Source organism: Chelonia mydas, chromosome 4 (assembly GCF_015237465.2).
Source record: "Chelonia mydas isolate rCheMyd1 chromosome 4, rCheMyd1.pri.v2, whole genome shotgun sequence".
Lineage (NCBI taxonomy): Eukaryota > Metazoa > Chordata > Testudines > Cheloniidae > Chelonia > Chelonia mydas.
This window is the reverse complement of record NC_057852.1, coordinates 10185359-10194189: the sequence shown is the minus strand read 5'-3', so window position 1 is coordinate 10194189 and position 8831 is coordinate 10185359.

The window sequence follows — 8831 nt, the reverse complement described above, 5'->3', positions numbered from 1 at the left end:
ATCATTTATGTGTGTGCAATGAACTAATTACTACCTGCTGCATTTATGACCTCACTGCAGTGTTTTTCTTGTTGTGCATTGACACAGACTGTCTTAAGAGGCTCTATATCAAATGCCCATTTTCTTTTCCTTTGGTCTGAAAGCTGAATATATGAAAAAAAATTACAATCGGCTCCTAAGAATCCCATTATTCCAAACTTTCCTCGATCGTTTCTAGAGACCCGCATAGCCACAATATTTATTGTGGTTATTTCTATAGCAGTAGCTGCTAAGGAATGCCTACAGGGTTCAGGATGCTTTGTAAAAACAAATAATGCAAAGGCTGCTCTTACCCCAGAGACCTCACCATGTAAGATTCAGATAATATACAGGAAGTGAATAAACAGGTAAGAGGGGGTTGGGGGAGTGGGACTGGAGGGGAGGGTACCAGTAGATGTATGCGCATTTGCATAAATCATTAGTACTCACAGCAATTGTAAGTGGTCACCAGCCCAACCAGTGCCAGATTAGCTGCCACATGTACAGGAAAAGGGATGAGGGAAGCTAAACCCTATACCTTCAGTATGGATCATTTGCTATTATGTCCCTGTTTGTTTTGGGGTGGAGGGATGCAGGGTGGTTTCCCGGCCAACAAGACATAGACAGTTCTCGTCAATTTTATTTGCAGGCATGTTGCATGGCAAAATACTTTTAAACATGCATGCAAACAATAGTTGGAACATAAGCTATTCCAGGCCTTCAACCTCTGTTTTTATCAGCTGGTGCTTTTATTACTTTTGTTACAGTAGCACCTAGAGATCTCAACCAAGATTGAAGCCCCATCGTGCTACATACAATAAGAGCCGGTCACTGCTCTGAAGAGCTTACAGTCTAAATGTAAGAGGGAGAAAAGGGAAACAGAAGCACAGAGGTGAAATGACTTGTCCAAGGTCACAGAGTAGGTCAGTGGCAGAAATGAAACTAGACCCCGGAAGCCCCATCCCGCCAGTCTAACTCCATTAGAGCACACTGCTAATTTGGCTATTGACGTATTAATTGTTTAAAACGAAATTAAATGTAGAGACTGTTAATTTAATAAAAATCTGATTTAATTTTAACAGCAGTGAGGAGCCGATGAGCAGGGAGAGTATTAGGCAGTCTGTGTAAGGTACTCTTTGGAAAAAAAATTAGGCTGAATGATGTTAGATTGCCAGTATCCGTAAGATGAAAATCAAGTTGGCAACAAATTGTAAGACCAAATCCCATGTAAGTGTGTACACACACACACTGCCCGTCTGTCTGTCCCATCTGATCTGCACTTTGTGTGGGGAAAAGAAAAGAAAAGGAAAAGATGAGATACATGGGGAATGAAGCAATAACTAATGCACACAGGCTTGGAAAATCCATACGACATTTTTTTCCTTTGGAAATCAGTGAAGGTCATTGAGTTCCTTTAAGATTAATTCCCTTTTTAATATGCCAGTTCTCCCAGATGCCATCTAATTGTTTTTTCAAATGACCACAAATATCGACTCTGAGCCAAATGGCATATTACACATCTGTCAAAACAGCAATTCGCTGCCGCGTTGTGGTGTTTACAAAGCACGACCACAGCTTTTTGGCTTGCGTTTGCTGCTAGCTCTGTGTGCTCGTTACTTCTCCTAATACTGTTGATTCTTTCATTGATGTCATTTGTATAGAAGAGGGTGCCCCCAGATGAGCAACATGGTCAGCTGTGGCAAACTCCGGCTTTGCTCCCAGAGGTTAACGTACCTGTTTCAACACTTGTGGGGATATAGCAGCCAAGTCAAAGCCAGGAAAAGAAGAGAGAGACAAAGCTTAGAGCTTGGAGGGAGTAGGGGCTAAGATGGGTGTAAGCCACCTTTGTGCCCTGCCAGTCCTGGGCAGCTCCCATGGCTGGAGAAGCTCTTGGGGGGCTGACAACATTACAGTGGCCTGACTGGACTGCCCCATGGGCCACAGTGCTTCCTAGAATCTCTGCAGCACTATGCTGTAGCCTGGCCCCTGGCATTCCACGCCCACTGCTCTCCATCTCCATCCTCGAAATGCCTCCTACTCCAGTGCTTGCCAGGGCTGGGGGTGTCCCCAGGAGGCAGCCTTATGGCAGTCCCCTGCAGTGCTTGTTGGTTGTGGATCCTCCCTGAGCAGAAGCCAGGGCTTTTAGGGCCCCTTTTCGGTGACTCAGATGGCACCAGTGTCACCGTTAAAGACTTATGTGGGGTGTGTGTGGGTGTGTGTATGTATAATCAGCTGGACACAAGTTCCTGGCATGACGCTGTGGCCAAAAAGGGCAAATGCAGTCCTGGGATGTGTAAAGAGGGAAAATTAGAGTAGACGTCCAGAGGTTATTTTACCTCTGTATTTGGCACTGGTGCAACTGCTGCTGGATACTGTGCACAGTTCGGATAGCCACAGCTCAAGGAGGGAGAGGGGTCAGAGAAGAGCCACGAGAACGATTAGAAGATTAGAAAACATGCTTTATAGTGGCAGACTCCAGGAACTCAATCTCTTTTGCTTCACCAAGAGAAGATTGAGAAGTGATTTGATCCCAGTTTGTAAGTACCTACATGGGACAGAAATTTGATAATAGAGGCCTGCCCCGCTGTGTCTCAAGACTCCCTCTCTCAACTTGTCAGGCTTTCATACTGCTAGGTAGTGTCGTCTGCCAGGTCTGTTGCCTTGTGTGATTTCTATGCCTATGTAGATGGTGGCTCTTCAGGGCTAACTTGGGAATCTCATGGCTGCCACAGCAACCCTGGGCCTGTTCCAGCTAGTTTCAGACTGCTGTTTTGTGTGTGTCTTCATTTAAAGTTATACCAGTACCAAATGCTCTTCTCCTGCTTCCACCTTCATCTACCACAGGCCCTCTGAATGCCCAGGTGATCTGTGATTGTACGAGCCTCTATCAAATGCAGCTGGAAGACATTACAGAGTACAGTAAATAGACTTCCGCATGCCTCCTGTGGGAGTCGTGGGTTTCAAATAGGGCCAAATCTCAGCTCCGTTTCTCTGATGGGATATTAACCTCTGATATTGCCTAATTATTAGCGTTATCCTTTTCCTGTGGGTGAAACACGGAAATGTCTGCCCTGCCTTCCAAACTTCGCTCTGATTTACTTGACAGCTCGAAACTGGACAAGCTAGGAAGTAAACTAAGAGTAATTACTTATGATTAATCAGGATTTAGATGAACAATTATGTTGCCCAGAATACTACCCAAAATCTCCACCACCCACAACCATGCCCTCTTCAGCAAGCTCATTATCTTTAATGGAACAACAGAGGAATAGGAAGCGTGTAACATTTCAACCAAACTTTCTAGTTATTACAAGCCCTAGATTGGTTCCTTCTTAAGCAGAAAGCTCTGTTTTTCTTAAGTATAAAGCAGTGTGAAATGTTGGCAGCTTTTCCACACAGTTGCTTAATCTGGGATTCATATTGTCAGTAGGGTAGATTGATGGAAAGGAGAGGTTCTTCAGACCGACGCGGTGAGTTGTTTTTCCATGGGCACTGGACACATGGTTTGACTATGTATATTTTGTATTTTTCAGCTTTGTACTGTCTCACCTAGATCTCCTTCTGTAGATGTGTGTTAAATCAGTACTTACTGTTGTATTAACTTAGATGGAATAAATGGATCCAAAGAGTCAAATGTGTTAACATGCTGCTGAAACGGTCCAACACTAAACAGTTTTAGATAAGATTTGGGGTTTGGTAATACAGAGATCTCAGCCTGCTTACTATCATGGCAAACACACCATTAACATCCCACTTTTAACAACATCCCCTGTTCCCTTTCCCTTTAGCTGGGATGTTTTTTAGAAAGAAATCTCCCTTGTTTGACAGTCTCATAGATGGTATTAAAGATGGTAATAATAAATTTCCTTTTGGGGAAAAGAGAAGCAGTGAGTCAAAATGGGCTGGAGCTGTCGTTGCTGCTGCTGTTGTTAAAGTCCGATCCTGTTTCCTAGAAGACCAAACCAGACAAACACACACAAAGGGGAGAGAAAAGAATGGCAAAGATAGAAAATGCAGTTTTTGTCTTTGGTGTCGACTTTCACTTGCAACCTTTGCTGCTGGAAAAACACAGGCCCAGCACGTGGTCTGATCTGCCACTCTGAGACCTGGCAAACTTGTACCAGCATCGGGCTGGGTTCAGGCTTTGCTGTTATCTGCGTCTCTGGTCACAGGCTACAGGAGTGTAGCAAAATCTACAGTGTTGGCTGGTTAAGCCAGACTCTTATGAGATAGAAAGAAAAAGAAGAGGGATAGGAAAGAAAATAAGGTGAGGGAAGTAACAGGACAAATGGCGGGGGTGGGGGGGGGCAGAAGAGAGAGACAGTCTCAAACACCACCTGGGATGTGGGATTTAGCCGGAGCTGGTGAAGTTGGCAGAGTCATCCTGTAGCCCACTCTGGTCAGGGGCAGGGCATCTCTCAGGATTAGGATGAAGAAGGCACAAGGGTATCATGCTGATTCCCGGGATCCCAGGAGATGGTGGGCTTGTCAGCCATGTTGGTGAAACTCACTCCTTCCCTTTCTCCTGTCTTTTAAGAGAGAGCCAGCTTTTTCCCAAAGTCTGTCTGTCTGTCTGTCTCTCTCTCTCTGTTTTTTTAATAAGGACTTCAAAAGGGAGTGATGGATGGAATAGCCCATCCTCTCCTCATTTTGTCCACGAATTAGGCCCAGTTCCAACACTAATTGTGGTCCACTGATTTCTGGTTCCACCCTTTTCTTGTTGACCCAGACTTGATCTTAACATAGTTCCTGAGTTATAGCAGGAGGCCTTTTTGTTTCAACTAATTCAGTTTTTCTGTTTCCCCTTTGCGCCTTTTCCCATCAACTTTTGTCGTGACAGGTTATTGTGACATTTTATGAACTTTCCCTCCTCACAGTTGAGCTCACAATTAGGGCACATTTGTAGGCCCAATTACCACAACATAATAAACATAATAAAGGGTGAGATTTTCAAAATCATTTAGTATTGTATTATTTGCCAATCTCAGGTGTTCAAAACTCACTAGTCTGACCCTCCCAAAATCACTGGATTGTTTCAAAAATCATGAGATTTAACAAAAATGATAAATTTTAGGTTCTTTTTCTTGACCTTCTGGTTTCTGAGCATTTTTAAGTGCACTGGGGTCACATTTTCAAGTTCTTCTCCGCAACCATGAGGGCTAATGAAATCTGATTCATTCTCAGGTAATCACATGACTCCAGGAGTTGGGGTTCTAAGAAAGAAAACAAATATTGTATAACTTATGAAAAAACCATGAAAGTTGGCAACACTGCATTGGCTTAAATTTCCTCCCAGTAAAGTCTATTTAAGCTCCCACTGGCTTCAGTGGGAGCAGAATTAGGCCAATATTGAGTGCTTTTAAAAATCACAGACAAAACTACTGGCAAAATGGAGTGTGTCTGTGAATATGGGTGGAAGCTAGATACTGAGGATTACATGTCTGTTTTGGTCCAGTATTGTAGTGGTGGTTGGCAGGGTGAGTAAATCCTGGTCCTGTCCAAAAAATGTTAAACTTGCCCAATTAATCCTGCTTTTCATCACAATGTCATGGAGAGACGGTGCAGGGGCAGAAAGGACAGAACCACTAAACATTATTGAATACTTGACCGGCTTATATTTGTGGTTTAGTTCATTGGCAGGCCTTCTTATTGATTGATAGAGTTTGAGGTCAGAAGGGGCCATTAGATCTTCCACTCTGACCTCCTGTATAACACAGACAATTAAATTTCACCCAGTTATCCCTGTACTGAGCCTAATAGCTGGTGTTTGGCTAACGCATCTCTTCCAGAAAGGCATCCAGTGTTGATCTGAAGATATCAAGCAATGGAGAATCTACGACTTCACTCGGTAGCTTGTTCCAACAGTTAATCACCTTCCCTGTTAAAAATGTGTGCCTTGTTTCTAATTAGAATTTGGCTTCCTCTTGCCTTGAGGGACCTTAAATGGGCCTGATTTTCAGAGGGTGGGGTTCTTAGTGCTGTCTGAAAATTAAGCCCCTTTACAGTGTTTCAGATTGGACTCCCAAAACTGGAGGCACCCAAGGTCACCAGTCACTTTTTGAAAAATTAAGCCAGTTTATATATTCCAGAGCATTCAGCAAAGTCAGCAGAAAGGCCCCTCCACTAACATGGTTTCTATTCTTGCAAGCTTCTAACTTTACCTTGTCCTGACCTAACAATTCTAGCAAACCCTGTAGGTTTTAATGGTCCTGGGACTTTAGCCATGTTCTCTAGCTCTCCCTCGCTTTTGGGTAGTATGCCGATGATGTCACCCGTATATTTGACATGATTTGTCTGCAAATACTGAGACCGTCTGTGGGGATAAAACCAATTTTTTAAGATGGACAGTTGGAATGTGTCTGCTGTGATTGCTACATTGCAGGATAATGGGTGTGTTGTCATTTATAACTTTTATTTTCCCCAACCTCCTGTTCTACCTTATACCATCATTTGTCTTGTACTGGTAAATTCCCATCTGTACCCAAAATGAGTTTTCATTGCCATGTCGACTGAAAGATATAGTCAGTCTCGGTCCATTTAATCTTCATCTCTGTCAGCTGCCGTGTTCTTTTTGTCACAAATTAAAGGAGATAGTTTGTTTACAAAAAAGGCCTTTGTCGTCATTTTTATGAATATCAATTTCTCAACATTTCCTGCTTCTAGAATGATGTTTTATTGGCCACAAACCATCTTGTTTAAAATAATCAGTAAGGAAGGTGCTTGCTGGTAATTTCTGGGTCCTCATAAATTCTTGAGGTCAGCCTGTATTATGCTGGTTTATTTAGCCTGTTTTAAACATTTTAATGGGAGGGAAAACTTAAAACTCACAAAGTACAAGTCGATGTAAAGTCAGGCATGTATTTCCACGAAAGTCAAAAGTCAATATTTTCAAGTTAAGGTACTTAAAGTTAGGCACCTAAATACCTTTTTAAGCATGTAAAATGGCTGTTTTTCAGCAGCAAAATCAACAAGAAGTGTGTGTGCTCAACACCACTGAAAAAACAGGCCACTTTTATTTAGATTCTTGAATACTGACTTAGGTACCTAATTTTAAGTACCCAGCTTTAAAATGTTTGACTAAAGTCTACAGACTCAAGCTTGCTAGTTATTTACATTTATAGATATTTCTTAAACTGATATAAAATCCTAACAATCACTTCTCACACCATCCACTTCTCTCGAGTCTTGTTACAGTACACAACTGGATTTGTGGCAATCCCATAATTAATGATCCACACAGGACAGTATGCAGAATGCTACATGGGTAAAAGAATGAATGTTAGGTTCTTCTGGATGAATAGTGCTCTATGAATGCAAGGTATTGTATGTTAATTCTTATGAATGGGCTAAATCCAGAGCCACGGGCTCTCTTTTCATTCAGGCATACTCCTCACTGAAGTCATTATTACTAGGAGATGCATTAAAGGTAGACTGTGGATCTTAAGTCAATTTCCACACTGGAGAGGGTGTAGAGGGGCCAGCAGGAACCTCCAGAAGATAGTTCCTTCTGGACCTTTCAAAGAGTGCATATGCTCCTGCTCTGTGTGAAGGGGCAGAACTATGGATTTGCCCTCAGTTCACTCCTTTTCGGGTAAGAAGAGTCTGCAGCTGCACTAGCAGGAAACAGTCCTTGTGCTCTGAAATACTTTTGTGCTCAGCATCTATACAGGGATACAATGGATGGGGAAAGCTCCTTGTCCTTTCTCCCCAGCCTCATGCATCATTATATAGCTGGCCACAACAGCTCCTGAATGATTCTTGGTCAGTAGTAGGGTTATTTGGTGCTTGCTAATTTTATACCTAATAATTTTACACTTTTCCAAAATAGCTTTCACTTTCCAGAAAATTGCACGGCTGCTCTGAAGTAAAAGGGATAACACACGGCAGTAACTGGGAAAATGTAACATATATAACATCTGAAATAACAGCAGTGTAGAGATATGTTTGTAGAAGGTTATACTTTAGAGATGTTCCCTCATAAGGGACAGCATTATGAACGTAAGAATTTGGAGATGTGCCGTGAAGGTGGGGGTTGAGAACCCCCCATCGCTGTGCGCACCAGTTCACCAGAGAGGCTTTCCAGTTTGTTCTGTTAAAGTTTTATTCCTTTCTCATTTGTTGGTTTGTTATTTAATAAACCCCAAGATTGTTACATGGTGTCAGAACATTTCAAATTACCAACCGGAGAAGAGATTATGGCTCAATTTGCAAATGCTCAATATTTCAGTAAATTGGATGCATCCTCAGGTTTTTGGCAGCTAAAATTAATGGAAGAAAGCTCAAAACTATATACATTTAACCCCCCATTTGGAAGATACAGATTCTTATGCTTACCTTCGGCATAGCTTCAGCACCAGAAGTGTACCACAAAACCATACATATGATCTATGAACATATTAATGGTGTTAACTCAATGGATGACATCATCTGGGGCTCAATGAAAGAGGAGCAGGACTTTGGGAAATCCTGGATGCAACTAGAGTTGCAAACCTCAAACTAAATAGGGAGAAATGTGTTTTAGGGGTTACAGAATCAACTTCTGTATTTCCAATGAAGGTATAGAAGCTGATAAGAGGAAGATTTCAGCCATTGAAATGATGCCACATCCCCAGCCAAAGAAAGATATCCAATGGTTCCTGGGAATGGTTAATTATCTTGGAAAATTCATACCTCATCTTATCTACTAAAGCAGCAGCTTTGAGAACTAGAGAATGAAAATGAATGGTATTGGGGTGCAGAACAGGAGGAATCATGGGAAGGTTTAAAACAACAATGGATACGAGAACCAGTATTAAAGTTCTGTGCACCAGGAA